This window comes from Urocitellus parryii, chromosome 8 (genome assembly GCF_045843805.1).
Source record: "Urocitellus parryii isolate mUroPar1 chromosome 8, mUroPar1.hap1, whole genome shotgun sequence".
NCBI lineage: Eukaryota > Metazoa > Chordata > Mammalia > Rodentia > Sciuridae > Urocitellus > Urocitellus parryii.
In genome coordinates, this window is record NC_135538.1 from 125,228,637 (window position 1) to 125,246,794 (window position 18,158).

General features: G+C 35.7%; 2 pseudogenes; one reads left to right on the forward strand and one right to left on the reverse strand.

Annotated features, from left to right (window-relative positions):
* The window catches only part of LOC113200094 (olfactory receptor 2J1-like), a 103,520-nt pseudogene that overhangs the window by 61,823 nt on the left and 23,539 nt on the right, over positions 1-18,158 (reverse strand).
* Positions 841-17,131, forward strand: LOC144256635 (olfactory receptor 2J3-like; annotated as a pseudogene).

Sequence of the window (18,158 nt, forward strand, 5' to 3'; positions counted from 1 at the left end):
TATTATTATTATTATTATTAGTTCTGGGGATTGATCTGAGGGACATTCAACTTATGAGGCACATTCACAGCCCTATTTCATATTTTATTTAGAGACAGGATCTCACTGAGTTGCTTAGTGCCTCACCATTGCTGAGGCTGGCTTTGAACTCATGATGCTCCTGCCTCAGCCCCTCACACCACTGGGATTACAGGCGTGCCCCACCATGCTAGGCCTAATGAATTTTTAATGATCAACTTATCCCACCTTCTCTTTGTCAGTTATGATCAACCTCCCACTCTATTCCTCATCTTATTCCAAGCCATTTTATTCACTCATCTCTTTCTATCTACCCCTAACCTCTGTTGTGGGCTGATGATTCTGAGGATGATAACACCAATCAAGCTGATGTGTCTCTAATGTATTATTTCTTATGATTAAAGTTTTGAAGTTCTGTATCTCTGTGATTATTTTACTAATATTGCATTTTAGTGAAATCCCTAGGTACCCACCTTGCTGAGAAGCAATACTTCTGCTGAATCTTGAGCTGAGCAGCAATTAGAGAGTGCACCCTGTAAAGCATAAAGGGGCATGTGAGATCAGGAGCCATGGAACTAGAATGAGGCATCAAAAGGTTTATTGAGGGGGTGCTCTCAGTTGAGGTTCACCAGTCCTCCGTGAAAGGGTGAGGGAGGCAAGAATAATGCTAATAAGGGAAACTGAAGGTAGGAGGGCCAAGGCCATTTAAGTTGCAGCTACTGATGGTAAGTTGGCCCAGCTGAGTTTAGGCAGATCATGTCTACCATGAGTTGGTCAAGGCTGATTGAATTGACAGGGCAATTGCTCCCCCCAGCAGGAACCATGGCAGTCATGGTGGTTGGGGTCCAGTTGCCATATCAGCTTCTGATTGGCCATTTCGGGTATCCTCAGCCACTTGGAAAGTCCTTGCCCACAGCCAGCCCCCATGAGAGAAGAGGGGGAAGGAAAGCCTGCTGACCTAACATCCCCTTCCTCTAATTTTCTATTTTTCATCAGTTTCACCTTGAGTATTTGAGAATATTGGCCAGGTATTTTGTAGAATGGTTCTTAGTTGTTATTTGAGTGTCCTTCCTAATGATGAGAGTAGGGAATAAGGATGTGGGGGAGAAGAAAGCAGAGGGTAAGTGCCCTTCTCATCCCTTCACTGTAGTGGGTGCACAGTACCTAGATGGCTTCATTGATAGTTGTGCAAAAATTAATTATTTGATGAAGGTACTGTTCTCAGTATATATACTTACATTTACAATTTTTATGTCTCAGTACTGTATTCCTTCAAAGACACTGTAGAAGAAGAGAGATTAAGTTTTTCCTCTCAGAAGGGGAGCATTTATTTATCTACAAGGAAAATTTCACTTTCCCTTAATTTGCTTATTGATTTGATTATTTATTCATATGAATATAGATTCAGGAATATTTGTTTTATAATTCAGGTTATAATTCAATACATGCCATTTATTTTGATGCCCAAATGTTCCAGCTGCTTTGTCCCTTGGACATGCTCTCATCCATTTGTTTTTCTGGCATATCTGGTACAACTACAGAAGGATATGGAAATTAAGTTCAAGGACATTTCCCTTAAGCTTTTGACATTTAAAATCCCAGGCCTCAGCCAGACCTAAGGAACACAAAAGGAACTCCACCTAATTGGCCCCTGACCATCTGCCCTAATGGATCACCTGACCTCAATAAAATAAGCCCCAGTGAATTCCCTATTCACATTCTTGTTCCACCATAAAGGAAGCCTATGTAACCCAGACACTGGCTTCAGCCTGCCACCATTTCTGCCTGTAAAATGAGCCCCACCAGGTTCCATCATTTGACTTCACCACTAAATACTGAAAAAAGAAAAGCTTGCTGATCAGAGCTTTGCTTCCCCATCTCCTGTCTTCATCATGTGATCGTCCTTTGTCCTAACAACTAAAATAGTCTTCTTTTGTATATTGTTTACCCCAGACATAGTATGAGGATGGCCTTAAGCAACTCTATTTTAAAAACTCCAGTTTGAAACCTGCAGTCTCAGTAGGCACACCCACAGAGCCCTCCAGTATGGCCTCAGACAAGTCACTTCCCCTCATCCTCATAAACCAAGTGAAGCCTCTGGCAAGCTGTCCTGGCCTGATAAGAGGGAAGGCCAGAATGTCAGGGTAGAGACCACCAGACCAGATGTTTCTGACCCCAGGGTAAATGATGTCATGGAGAAATCCCTGGTAGCTTATAAGGATTGAAAGGGGAGTCAAAAGCCCCCAAATTTAGTATAAATAATAGAGCTAATAAACAGGGATTTAGCCAGCCAAAACAAGGATGGACTTGAGCTGGAAGGCCTGGTGAGGACCTGGGCTGACATCCCATCAATTATCATCATTTTCCTGATCCTCTACGTAATCCTCACTGCTCTCAAACTCTACTGCCTCATTTGACCCTTGGTGAGAGCTGCAAATTCTCCCTATCACCCACTCCTCAACTGATCATCACTCCACACCAGGGGAAGCCTGTCTTGGTTCCAGAACTGATCACCAGGTGTGAGTGAGTGTGTGTCTTCTGGACCTAAAGTCTAAGGCTTAAGACTTTTGAATTCAGCATGCAGAGGGAGTGTCTGTCATTAGCCTGTCATGATTAAGTGTGTTCTTAGTGCTTAGAATTAATCTAGAATTGTTTGCTGTGAATTAATTAATCTAGAATTATTTGTTGTGAATTGATTATGTCTTTTGCAGTGCCTAGCATTAAGGATGTTTGTTTTCTTGATCAAAAACCTATAGAGTAAAATTGTATTGAGTATTTTAAGTGAATAAAGCATTGAAAAGAGCAGAAGTGCATGACATTCTTTATTTCTCCCCCTCAACTGCATACATAGAAATTTGCCTTCTTAGGACACATAGCATTATGTATTTTGTCAGGCGGGGCCAACTTCAGAAAACACTGAATTCAAACAAAAGAGAGCTTTATTTACCTGGCCAGGCACTGTCACCCATCCATAGAGACTGATGCTCTATGGGAGAACAGCAGCTTCTTGGCCTGTGTCTTGGGAATATAAGGTCAAAACCCAAAACTCAGTGGGTTGTTTAGTATCATGTAAACAAGCCAATCACAGAAGTTAAAACAGTAACTAGTGAGACCTAAACAGGACTGGAATTTTCCAGTTAGCAAGCAAGCAAGTTAAGAAAGCTAACAAAAGCAGTTAGCTTAACCACATCTCTGTCAGAACAAGTGTCATATCCTGAGTTTCAGGTGAGCTGGGGTGATAATCTATTTGAAAGTCATGTAGACCCATAAATGTACTCAAACCTAGAATGTCGCTCATCATGATTGTGACCATATCCTGAGTTGGGTATATTCTGTGGGGTACAAAGTACAGAAAAACATTATTTTAAAAAAGACAGCTTTCATTTCTGTTTCTCAGAAATGGGTCATGCAGTTCCCTCTTTGCAGGAGCAGTAACAGAAAAATTAAGATGGAGTCTAGAACAGCTAGAACAGCTAAGATGGCGTCCCTATGGCCACACTTTCTGTTTTTATAACCACAGTGACTCCATTCCTGCTATCCCAGTACTAGTAACTTATTTGATGCTTGCAGTTATCTCATTTACTCATCATTTTACTACTGATATATATAAACCTTATACCTACATGATCAAGCTAATACAATTGTTCACAACTAAATTGATTTAATCTTGTCTATATCTATATTAACCTGTCAGCCTATATCTATCTACAACCATACTGGCTATTGACTTATCACCTTTCACTGTTCCATATCTTTTTAAATCCTATGTCTTACAGTTATATTATTTTATTACTATTACTTAGGCTTACTCCTGATGAACTTATCTATGAACTTATTTCTTACTGTTGCTTATATGTGTTATCTTTGATTATTCCTATAATCTATAATCTATGTCTATGACTTATTGATTACATTAATCAGTTCACACAACAACAATTTCTCCAATGATCCTTTGTTGATTTCATTGGGCAATACTGTGCTTTCAAAATTTGAATATTTACTAAGGGAATAAAGTTTAATATTTTGTATTATTTTTTGTAACTGGAAATAATTCAAATGTTTCTAATTTTTCTTCACCTATAACCTCAATAATGTCTCTCCATGAGCAAGTGTCATTCTTCATTTTATATCTAGAAAACAGAACCAAGATCACTTTGATGATAAGTTTAAATAATAAATAAATGTTGCTTAAAATTGACCTACTTAAACTAATTCATATGTTTAACCAATAAGTTTATAAATGACCATGAAATACCTAAGCAAAAGATGTGATTATTTTGTATTTGTCCATCTAATTGCCTGAATTCTTTTTAGCATTATGTCTACCACTAATCTTCATAAGAATTAATAAGTTATTCTAGCATCTTAGAAATATATATTACATATATCACAACCTCTCTGTGATTATTGTATTTCACACCACTGATGTGTGTTTTCACCATTGGAATGCTTAGTTTTCATGACAACTCATGAAAATGAAAGGAATGGGAAAAAGAAATCACAAGAAGCAACAAAATAATACCAATTTCTGGAACTCAACTCTAACTAAGCCTCCATTATACTCTACCAACTGAGCTTTTATTAAATATTCATAATTATTTTCTAAATGGGAGAATTAAAAATAAAAATATATAGTGATTACAACTTATGCTTATAATTTAATATTATATCAGTTATTTTCCTAGAGAAAAATCAATGTTGTAGTGATATTCCTTAATGGTTCAGATTTCTCAGCCCTGTGATGCCCACACTTTCACTTCTAAGTTTTACTACCAAATTTCTCGTCATTACCTGCCCCTCACACCTTTTCTTCCATGTTCTCTCTCTGAATATTTTTTCTTCCTTTCCCTAAAATTTTCTTTTTAGAGTTTAATGACACTCACACATCCTTTAGGAATCACTCTAACTCTTCTCTTGAAATTTCCAGGATTTTCATATCATAATACTCTGATATAAAGCTGTCTGTGTGTCTTTTTGGTGTTTACATTTTGTTTTTTTTATAATTCTGGATATTAATCCTCTCCTGGAAAATTAACTGGTAAAGATTTTCTCCCAGTATATAGGCTTGCTTCTCATGCTATTTCTTCCTTTGCTGAGCAGAAACTTTTGAATTTGGTGTTATTTTACTTATTAATTCTTGGTATTACATACTGAGTTTTAGATGTCCTAATCAGGAAGGTTTTGCCTGAACTTATATAAAAGAGGAGATTTTGTGTTCTCAAAACACTTTCAAAAATGATAAGATAATGTGTATATTAATTCATTTGACATAGGCATTCCATAATGTACACAAATTCTTAAGTATCATGTCCTATACTATAAATGTATATTCTGTTTCAATGAAATAAAACTATACACTTAAGTTTTTATAATTTTAAAACTTTCCTTTCCTCTTATACTCCCTAAAATTGTTTATTAAAAATTATTTTATTGGTGCATTATAAGTGTACATAACAGTGGGATTCACTGAAGTGAATATAACATAATTTGCTTCATTTTATTCTCCAATATTTTCCTTTTCTCTCTATTTCTCTTCCTCCTTGATCCTCTTCCTCTATTTTCCTGGTCTTTTATTTATTTATTTTTTATTATGCATTATAATCATACATAAATGTGGGATTAATTGTGATGGATTATACACATAACTGGGCTGCGGTTGTGGCTCAGAGTAGACAACATGCCTAGCATTTATGGAGGCACTGAGTTCTATTCTCAGAACCACATATAAATAAATAAAATAAAGGTCCATCAACAACTAATAAAAATATATTTAAAAATGCATATAACTTGGTCAATTTCAATTCACTGTTCCTCTCTTTACCCACCCTACATTTTGTCCCCTCAATCCTCTTTCTGTAGTGATGAAGAAAATCAAGTGTCAAATATTTTCTCACATATGTAGAAGTTAGAAATAAGAAATAAAAGGGGGATCTAATGATAATAGAAGGAAGAATACTGTATCATTAAGAAGTAATTATTGAATCTAGCTTTTATGGTTTAGATATGAGGTGTCCTCCCAAAGCTCATATATGAAACAATTCAAGAATTTCTAGAAGTGAAATGATTAAAGAGATTGATTCACCTAATCAGTGAATCAATGTACTGATGGATTAAGTGTGTTGTAACTATGGACAGGTAGGGAGTTGTTGGAGGATGCAGGTCAAGGGGAGTGAGACTTTGAGGATTATATTTTGCCCCTGGTAAGCAGAGCTCTCTCTACTTCCTGGTGGCCATGCTCTGAGCTGTCTTCCTCTCCATTCCCTTCAACTGGAATTGGCCTACCACAGACTGAACCTCTGAAACCATGAGCCAGACTAAACTATTCCTTCTTTACTGTTATTTTTGTCAAGCATTTGGGGCATAGCAATGAAAAATCTAACTAAAACATTAGCTAAATACACAAAATGATAATACATTATGACAATTTTGAGTTTATTCCAATAATTTATTATTAGTTAAACAACACAAGTCAATGATATTCACCACCTACATATATGTAGAACAAACAAAAAAAAACTTCTCTTTATTTGTTATAAAAATTGTTGAATACACTTTACATGCATTTATGGCAAAATAAATGAAAGGAGTAAGTAAGAATTTAACAAAAGGCATACATAAGGATAGATTACAGGGTAAACTATAGTTCCAAAACCCATTTAACAATTCCTCTTCATACTCTAATTTTCATGTTAGTCAAAAATCTTGTTACAATGCACACTCTAATATTATTAATATTATATCTAGATAGTGACATGGCTATGCAGTGAGCCCACTGGTTCTTGATGAGAAGCAGCAGTGGAGCCATGGAGCAGGAGTAGCAGCTGGCTGGGTTGGAGTGTGGGTCACAAGCATGAGCCTGGTCATATGGAGCCCACCATACAAGCAAGTAGGCCCCAGGTTCTGAAAGCCAGCACACAGGCAAGCCAAGGGCCACTGACTTGTCATCCTTCCACCACCATACTTGGGCATGATATGGAAGCCTGCTTCTGAAGCCTCCTGCTTCTTCTTTTTTTTTTTTTTTATTGTTGGTCGTTCAAAACATTACATAGTTCTTAATACATCATATTTCACAGTTTGATTCAAGTGGGTTATGAACTCCCAATATTACCCCGTATACAGATTGCTGTATCACATCAGTTACCCTTAACAGTACTGTGCTCTACACAGTACTGTTGCCCCATCAGCGAAGCTCAATTTCCTTCTTCCTAACCTAGAATAAAAAAAGGAAATGGAGCAGACCTGAATGGAAGTTTGCATGGGCTCTATCTCATTCATCGAGGAGGCCTGCAGAAGAGTAGAGGAGAGTGTGGCTGTGGAGTTGCTAATCAAGACCTCCTGAGACCAAGCAGGAAGCTTGTCTTACTTTATTGCTCAGTTGCCATGTATATATACTCAGGCAGTAGCTAAGCCTGAGTTTCTTGCTACTGTCCTTGCAGCAACCAATCAAGGAGCAGGCTGTGGAACAAGCACAGGGACTGTCCTCATGTCCAGGGCTGTGCATATGGGGTAAGTGGTTTGCCACTCATGCACCCAGCATGAGGGGAGTGATTTGCCATTCAGACACCCTTAATGTATGCCATGTATGCAGTAACTCATGCACTTGTCCCCACATAAGTTGGGACTCAAGATTGACCAATAACATTAGTACTTTTCAAAACGCTATTTATCATATGTTTGAACCAATAACATGGGTACTTTTTCAATCCCTAATTAATATAAGTTTGGTCCAACATCAGTGACTCAAGTGCTAAATAAACCGCTGGACTAGCACACTTGGAGAGTGAAAACCTGCTATCAGGTCCTTTCTTGCACTCTAAATGTTTTGATCCTGTTCTTAGAAAAATCCTACTGTTATAGTTACATATCCTGGTATGTGGATTTCATTCCTTGATTCCACAAGACCATAACCTGAAAAGAAGAAGAAATGGATAGTGAGTTGCTGGGGTTTGTTGCAGCCCTGGAGAGCATAGCTTGACATTAAGAGCTACAACACTTTTTGGCTGCAGAAGCCTACCACCTTATGCAGACTACACCATTCAGCAGAAATGGACAAACTTCTGTCTTGCTTGCCCTGTCAACAGCTGCCTGCCAGTAGCTGTAGGAATTTAGTTTCATCTTAAAAGTGCAGTTTCAGTAGCACTTGGCATCCATACCCCCCACCATTACATACACATACATACACCAAAAAACAAAAAAAAAACAAAAACAAACAAAAAAAAACTACCAGTATCTATACTCCTACTTCTTAGTTTTTGGACCTTATGCTGAGTAGAAGGAATGAAGATAAACATTATATTTAATGGTGAAATCTTTTTAAAAAAAAATTTTTTTAGGTGTAGATGGACACAACACAATGCCTTTATTTTTATGTGGTGATGAGGATCGAACCTGGGTCCCTCCCATGCTAGGCAAGCACTCTACCACTGAGCCACAATCCCAGCCCCATGGTGAAATCTAGAACAATGATTTAAAAGATCAGAAAATGGTCAAATATACCTGCCTTTAATACTTCTATTCAATAATACCTTAAAAGTCTTTGATACTTAAATAGTAAATTAAGGAATAACAATCTATAAAGATTGAAAACACGCAACACACTTTATTCATATACAATGATTTTCTATGTTTAAAAATCTCCAAATGATTTTTATATACACTCTATATAGAATTGAGATTTTTGGAAAGTTTACTAGATGTCAAAACAATAACATAAAAATCAAGTTTATTTCTTTACACTATAAGCAAACACCTATAAAATATTTTTAAAATATCATTTACAAATTCTATAAAAAACAATTAGCACTAACACTACCAGAAATTGTTTGAAAACACTATGGAGAAATCCACAAAACTTTATAACAAGTTGGAGATTGGATACACTTAAATATAATCTCTCTCTTATTTTTGTATCATGGAAATGTCAGGGGAAGACAATTCCAGGTGAAAAAAAACAACATCCAGTTACAAAATCTCTGACATTTCTGAAGGAGGAACTATTCAGTTAGAAGGGAAAGGAGCAATTCAAAGGATTGCAAATTGTCCACTGCATTTACAAACATGGACATTATTAATGAACTTGATAAGAGTTGTTTAAATGGATGGTGGAGATAAATTAATAATGGTATTAGTTTACCAGGTATAGAGAACACTTTCATAAAGAGAATTATTACTGTAAAAATAGAGATAACTAATAATAATAGAGAATAATAATTTTGCTATAAATGGAACAAAAATAAAATAATAGGAGAAAAATGAGGTTCACGAGAGTTTTTATTTTGTTTTCTATATTTGTACAATAATGTAATTCTCAAGTTTCAGTTGGTGCAGATAAATCATCTTGGATTTCTATTCTTGGGAATATATTCCTTTTAACCATTTCCAATAAAAATATAAGTTTTAGTCAGGGTTTAGTGCATAAATTAAAAGACCTTTTAAACAAAAAAATGCATGTAATATAGAAAATTAACTACAAAAGTGGAAGATCAGGAGAAAAAAAAATCTCTTGGTTAGTTTTTTTCTGAAGAGCTGACTCAAAGACCTACTCCAGTCAGGAATGCTAAGGCTTCTATCAGGACTACTGAATTCAAGAGATTCAATGGGACAAAAGATACCACAGAATGAAGAGACTACCCGTGGATTAGCAGAAAACATTTGAAAATATCTGATACTGTTAATCAAAACATATGAGGAATACCAATTATTCAATTAGCAAGAAAATAATCTGATTAAAATCAGGCAAAGGATTTAAATAAACATTTATTAATATTTAATATTAAATAAACATAAATTCCTTAAATAAACATTTCTCAAAAGAGGACATTAGAAAATATTCAACATCATTGATCTTTCAGGAATTATAAATTAAAAACACAAGGAGATATCACCTCACATCTCAGAATGCCTATTATCACAAACAAAAGAGAACAATAGACAACAAGTGTTGTTAAGAATGTGAAGGAAGCCTGGGCATGGGGACACACGCCTGTAATCCTAACAGCTCTGAAGGCTGAGGCAGGAGCATCACAAGTACAAAGCCAGCCTCTGCTACTTAGAGAAGCCCTCAGCACTTAGTGAGACCCTGTCTCTAGATTTTATATATATATATAAAATCTAGACCCTGTCTCTCTCTCTCTCTCTCTCTCTCTCTCTCTCTCTATATATATATATATATATATATATATATATATATATATATATATATATATATATATTTGGGGATTTGGTTCAATGATTAAGCACACCTGGGTTCAATCCCTGGTACCAAAACAAAACAAACAAAAGAATGTGGAGAAAGGAATCCTATATACACTTACTCTGAGTGTAATACATATAAGTATTATTGAAAATATAATGAAATTTCCTCACAAGATAAAAATAGAATTGCTATATGTTATGGTTTGGATGTGAGATGTCCCCCAAAACTCATGTGTGAGATAATACAAGGTACAGAGCAGAAATGATTGGGTTCTGAGAGTCTTAATTCAATCAATGAATTAATCCCTTGATAAGGATTAACTGAGTGGTATCTGAAGTGGTAGGGTGTGGCTGGAGGAGGGAATTGGGTCATGGCTTTGGGGTATATATTTGCATCTGGCAAGTGGAGATCTCTTTCTGTGTGTCCTAATCACTACATAAGCCACTTCCCTTTACCACATTCTTCTGCCATGTTGTTCCTGTCTCACCTGGAGTCCTGAGGAATGGAGCCATTTGTCTATGGATTGAGACATCTGAAATAGTGAACCCTCAAATGAGCTCTCTCTCCTCTACAGTTGTGATCCAGAAATTTCTCTTCTCTATCTAAAGAAATGAAAATGAGTATGTCAAAAAGATACTGTCAGGTTTTCCTCCAGTCTTCATGAATCTCTAGACAGTGGTTATAAACACTAGCACTCCCTTAATGGGCTCCAGTTGATGTGGTTGTGAATGTTGATAATGTGGCTTCCATAAGATATTTCTTTATCCTTGAATCAGTCTGATGTCTAATTATCTTATGGTTGGTCAAGTGTTCCCTCTCCCTGGAAGCCTTTTTATGCTTACAAACACCTTGTAGTTCTTCTCTAATCTGTGTCCAGTTTGTCTCTGTCAACATGGCCACTTAAGTGGAATGTTGACCAAAAAAGAGGTTAGGTTTCAGTGTGCTAGTCAAGTGAGACAGACACCGAGGATAGCAAAACAAAATACATGATTAACAAAGGTTTTAAAGATCCAACAGAAAGGAGGCTGACATACCTCCCAGCCAGATCTAATATAAAGTAAAAGAGCCCTCATATACATGAATGTTCAACCAGTAGTTGGGGTTGGGTGACAAGAAGGAGGAAGGTTGAGAGAAAGGGAGAGAGAGAATGGAGAGAATGCAACATAACTGAGGATTAAAGTCTTAGAGTATTGGAGTTCAGGACATTACCCAAGCAGAGAATTTTACTTGGTGGGTTTAGGGCAAGCTGGCATGAGTCTAGGAGGTCCATTCTGTGGATTTGAGGTGCTCTCTGCAACATATCTATATTGTCCATGCCAAGCAGTAGGGTAAGTCAAATAGATTGTATCTAGTTCTCCCATAAAAAAGTTGTTCTCAGGAGGCAGCTGTATAGGCAGGTATCTCCATCAACTACTTTAGGGAACATGGAGAAGGCAGAAACTAAAAACTGTTAAAGGTGACTCAGTCCTACTTCTAATATGAGAAAGTCCAATTTATATTGAAAATGAGTATCTAGATAACACCAAAATATAAGAATTCACTGCAGATATATGTACTTTCATGTTCATTACATTATTTCAGAATAATGGAGGTATGGAAGGAACACAAATATCTGTTAACATATGAATGGATAAAAGATAAGGTGTATTTATACAATGGAGCACTGTTCAGGTTGAAGGAAAGAAGAAAATTCTTATATTTTTTATGACATTAATGGACCTGGAGGACATTATGCTCAAGGAAATTAGCCAGACACAGAAAGACAAATGCTGTATGATATCTCTGTATGATATGTAAAATCTAAAAGAATCAGATTCATAGCATTTGAAAGTGAAATGATTATTAACACAATCTGGGGTTGGAGGAAGCGTAATCAAAAATAAATATGTTTTGCCAAAAGAAGCAAAGTTAAGTTATGGATAATAAATTCAAGAGATCTAATGCATTGCATGGTGACTACATTTCAGAATATTTATATTTAAAAATTGCTTATGAGATGATTTTTAAAATTTTTTTTGTAGTTGTAGATGGACAGAATGCCTTTATTTTATTTGTATATGGTGTTACGGATCCAGTCCAGTGCCTCACATTTGCTAAGCAAGCTCTATGCCACTTAGCTACAGCCCCAGCCAGCTAATGAGATTTTTTTAAAAAAATTTCACCACAAGAAATATTATGTGAGGAAATGAATATGTTAATTAATTTGGTTTAATCATTCCACATCATGTGTATGTGCTTTAGTCAGCATTTTGCTGCTGTGACTAAATGACCTGACTAGCACAACTGTAGAGGAGGAAGAATTTATTTGAGGGCTCAGACTTTCAGAGGTCTTAGTCCATAGAAGGTTGACTCCATTCCTTGGGGCTCGAGGTGGGGCAGAACATCAGAGCAGAAGAGTATGGCAGAGGGAAGTAGCTCACATCATCAGGAAGCAGAGACAGAGTCACCACTTTCCACATACAAAATATATACCCCAAATTTATGCCCCAGTTCCCAATTCCTCTAGCCACACTCTTCCACTTCAATTACCACTCAGTTAATTCCTATCAGGGGATCAATTCACTGATTGGGTTAAGACTTTTATAACCCAATCATTTCTGCCCTGTACCTGCATAATTGTCTCACACATGAGCCTTTGGGGGATACCACATCTAAACCATAATAACATACATCACAGCATCACATTTGACCCTATAAATATATCAGCACTTTTTATCAATTGAAACAGAATACAATATATAAAAGGTTTAAATTATATTTGGATTTCTTAGTAAACCTCTGCAAAGATAAACATGGAATTGAGTTTTTTCTCCTTGCAGTTCTGGGAATGGAATCCAGGGACCTGCATATGCTAGGCAAGCACTCTATTACTGAGCTGTATTTGAAGCCAGTTTGGAAGTCAATGTCAAAGAAAATCAGGAAAGTACACGTATTGTAGGAGAGCTCTACATGTTTCTACTTCTATATGAAGTTTAATCTTTGCATTTTCCAGTTTTTCAGTTTCATTGCACCTAATCCTTCACTACTTCTAACAGGTTGTCATCAACTTGAGTATTTGCCTCATGGACAACTGAGGGAATAAGTCAGATGATTCAGGACAACATGTTTCCTTTATTGTTGATATAACTCACAGCATCTTTTTCCATGCTGCTTAGTGATAAATTTACTGTCCTCTCAGGAAGACCACAACAATATAATGAAGGTATTTCTGTGAAGAGTTTTATTCTGCAAACATCACACAATTCTAACCAGGACAGCTGTTTGAAGGGCATTAATTGTAACTTTGGGATTTATCCTCCCAAAGGCCCCAGTCAAAGAAAGAAAATTCCATTATCCATCTTATTTCCGTAAAGGTCCCATTTGGTCTGGAATAGGGAGCATATCCTCTGATACCTTAAATACCCTAATGTGTTTCCAAATTCTTCTAAAGCAAATCTTTTGGACAAACTGAAGCTCTACCTTCTGTGGCAATGATGATCACAATCATTTTCATCATTTTCACACTCTGCTATAGAAGAGAATGGAGAACCTTAGCAAAAATGGCATAAGAAAACAATCAGGTTCATGTTGTCAATTGCATGACAAGCAGAGAACCCCTCCATCAGTTTATACATGGTGAGGTTACAGACCAAGAGGAGAATGACAGGAAACGTGGACACACACAGTAAGGTCAGTATTGACAGAAGTTGATGTAGCTGTTACATTTTCACATTACCAAAATAGTAGATTTAGAATGCTCTCACTACAAAAAGTGATAAATATGTGAGGTGATATATATGTTAACCAGTTTGATGTAATCATTTCACAATGTCTACATATTTCAAGATACCACATTGTGTCCTATAAATGTATAGAAGTGCTATGGTTTGAAACTACAATGTCCCCAAAAGTTATGTCCTAGAAGCATGGTCCTGCATAAGAAAAATTTCAGAAATGGGGCTTTTAGGCAATGACTAGTGCTTTGACTTCATCAAATAATTAATCCATTAGTAGTTGAATGGACTACAGGAAGATGGCCATAGTTGGAAAAAGGAGGTCACTAGGGACATGCCCTGGAAGGGGTTTATCTACCCCTGGCCCCTTTCTTTCTCTTTGCTTCCCAGCTGCCATGAGCTGACAGCTTTCCTCACCATCCTTCTGCCAGGATGTTCTGCCTAAGTTCAAGCCCAGAGCAATGGAGTCAGCAAAACTTGGACTGAAACTCTGAAACTGTGAGCCCAAAATAAACATTTTCTACTTTAAGTTGTTTTGGTCACAGCTACAAATAGCTGCCTAAAAAAATAAGTATTTTAAATAAATTAAAATTAAAAGAATAAACCATGTAGGAATGAATATGACAGAATTAGAAAAATGTCTGTTTATAATAATGAGTTCTAAGCCATGTTTTTGCCTGATAGTATTTGCTTTAAAAGAAAAGAGGATAACTTAATTCATAGATCATTAAAATTATGTTTGATAAGATCTTCGTTTTCTTCTTTCTTCGAGCAAGAAGAAAATTAAAGCTCTGATATTTTCTCTACATGAATCATCTATTTTCTATTTAGTCTTTCATATCTTATGCCTTTTTTTAATTTCTGGAAGAATGCTGGAATATATGTTATGCAACAGATGAAGTGATATCACAGGTGATACTTTAAAATTAATGTAGTAAGAATCCAAGCAGCTGCATAAGGGAAGAAAATTATGCTGCATCACAAAAAGTTTTCATGGTTTTTGAGTTCAATCACCTTGCAGACACCTCTTATACCTTAGAGAACCATTACATCATTTTTAAGACACAAAATTGCACAATATGAAGCATGAAGAGTTTCCCAAAGACTGAAGCTGAGTCCATTTAGCTGAATTTGTCTTTGTAATATTTTCTAAGATTATGAAAAGGAGAACTGGTTGAGAAATGGGAAGAAATGGAAGAAGTGGCATGACAAAACTATTCAGGAATATTTAAGTGGTGGGTTAGTGTATTGTGTAGAAATACTATATAATAAAATAGTGTTTATCTTTTCTATGAGTGATTGATAGTGCACAGAGAAAATAAGCAAATAAAAATTGAAGTATCAGTGCATCATTTTTTATAAAGGAATAACTGCAATAAATATTAATAAATTTGTTACTGGATTTTTATACAGTGTTCACATATCTTCAATTATATTTTACTATTAGTTAATGTCTAGTCAGAAACTTTGTTACAAATAAGGGAAAACCTAAATTTTGACTCAGGCTTACATAACACCTCATTATTGTTCTGAAGTATATGAAACTTCTTAGGAACTCTCTTTAAATCCTGTTGTAGTGGCCTCACAGCCATGTGGTATACACACTTTAAAGTCCAAGTACTACAATTAGAGCTCCTCTCCTCTTTCCTGCATCCCCAAACTCTCCATTTCTCTTGCTCCCACATTTTTAATATACTTATCTTTTGTGTTCAAAAATCATATTTGTTAATTTTATTTGCATTGCAAATTGAAAGCATTCCATCACTGATTTCTCCACTCAGCTTTACTCAGACTGTGAATTCTTGTGAATTGGTGTATATGCATGTGTGTGTGTTCATGTTATTTTTAGTCTAGAAATAAACTGCTAGCCTAAATAATTTATTAATAATATTTTATTATCTCTATAATCATATTCAGTTAATTATAAGCTAATATTATTGATATTCTAATGTCATTCCCAAATTGTATTTCTTCACCTGATAAACACTTATCTGTATAGAAAACCATTAAGACTGAAGTTATTCCTTTTTCTATAACTAGTACTAATTTAGGAATTGTATGAAGTCACTCACTTGAGAAGTTCTTATCATTTCTGCAACAGCACAAATGTCTGAATGAAACATACAGTGAAAATGAGAAAAAAAATTTACTGCCATTAATGCACATAGTGTTACAATTGGAAGTGACACATTTTTTCTTTAATCTCTTTGCAAGTATTTGACAATGTATATATAGCTTTTGAAGTTTAAGTGATTCCTTCCTAAAAATAGGAAAAAAAAATTGAATGATGATGGCAAAAAAATGCAAGTTCTGAAGGCTATTTTATTTTACTGGGGTTTTCTAAGTGGCCTCACCTGGAAGTAACTCTCTTTGTGCTTATCTTGATATTCTACTTGATAACATTGATAGGCAACTTGTTCATCATCATCCTGTCACACCTAGACTCCCATCTCCACACTCCCATGTACTGCTTCTTATCAAACCTCTCCTTTCTGGATCTCTGCTATACCACAAGCTCCATCCCCCAGCTGTTGGTGAATCTCTGGGGCCCAGAGAAGACCATTTCTTATGCTGATTGCTTGGTTCAACTCTACTTTGTCCTTGCTCTGGAAACCGCAGAGTGTGTGCTTTTGGTGTTGATGTCCTATGATCGTTATGTAGCTGTATGCAGACCATTGCATTACACTGTCATCATGCACCCTCGATTCTGCCACATGTTGGCTTTAGCTTGTTGGGTAAGTGGCTTTACTACCTCAGCACTTCATTCCTACTTTACATTCTGGGTACCCCTTTGTGGACATCACCAGGTGGATCACTTCTTCTGTGAAGTTCCAGCATTGCTCCAATTATCCTGCATTGATATCCATGCTAATGAGCTGACATGGTGATGAGCTCCATTTTTGCTGTCATACCACTTATTCTCATTCTCAACTCTTATGGTGCCATTGACAAGGCTGTACTGAGGATGCAGACAACTACTGGACTTCAGCAAGTCTTTGGGACGTGTGGAGCCCATCTTATGGTTGTTTTCCTTTTTTTCATTCCAGTCATGTGTATATATCTCCAGCCACCAACAGAAACTTCTCAAGACCAAGGAAAGTTCATTGCCTTGTTTTATACTGTTGTCACCCCTAGCCTCAACCCTCTTATCTACACCCTCAGAAACAAAGATGTAAGAGGGGCACTTAGAAGACTGATGGGGTGATAGTGAGAGATGTGACAAGGTAGCCATATGTCCTCCAATTTTTCTTCATTGTGTCTAGCCAATCTTGAAGTATGATTTCTTTGCTTCTTTGAGATTTATTTTAAGTTGTCAACAATTCACTATATATTGGACTGTTCAGATCTAAATTTATTGTAATTTTTAGTGGTTAATTTTGAAATATTATTAAGAAATAAATGTTTTTGATTTGTACCAAATTAGGCTTTAAAAATTCTGTATTTCATTTCACTTGCTGGAGTATCAACATATAAAAATGTCTATGTCTATGTGTATGCACACACATTTGTACCATTATGAAGAGATTATTTCAAACATATTCGACATATTTCTAACAGACATTAGTATGCTAATTTATAAAATTGCCATTTATGCATATAATTTGTTTACATGTAATTATGTATCTCTACATATTTTATATATACATATATATGTGTATATATGCATATATATATATGTATATATATATATATATATATATATATATATATATATATAATCAAGAGAGGAGAGGCACACAGAGACTGAGAGAGGGAGAGAAGAATAACAGAGTTAATGGTGTTTTTGGTCATGGAACAGACTTCAAAATTAGCTAAAATGTGTCACGGTAAAGGTTAATGGTAAATATGACAAATAACATGGTTTATTATATGGTGAACTCTGGCTGAAGTACACTTTTTTAAAGACACTAAATTACATGAATAATTTATTTAGTGGGTCTCTATAACTTGTAACATGAGACAGTATAGGAAAACATCTGTTCAAAATAATTCATTTGTTCTTCCACCCACACCTAGCCTTTGTTTATTCTTCATTCACTTCATTAACAATTTCTCTTAGAGCATTTTCTCTCTCCTGATTGTGGGATTCATGGTAACACAATATATCACACCTTATATCTAAACAGAACTTTTTTATGGAGAAAATGGAAATATAAGATAAAAGTTGATCTATGAATATATGACTTAAATTGTTATTTTCTTTTCAAATTTAAAACAACAAGTAATATGGC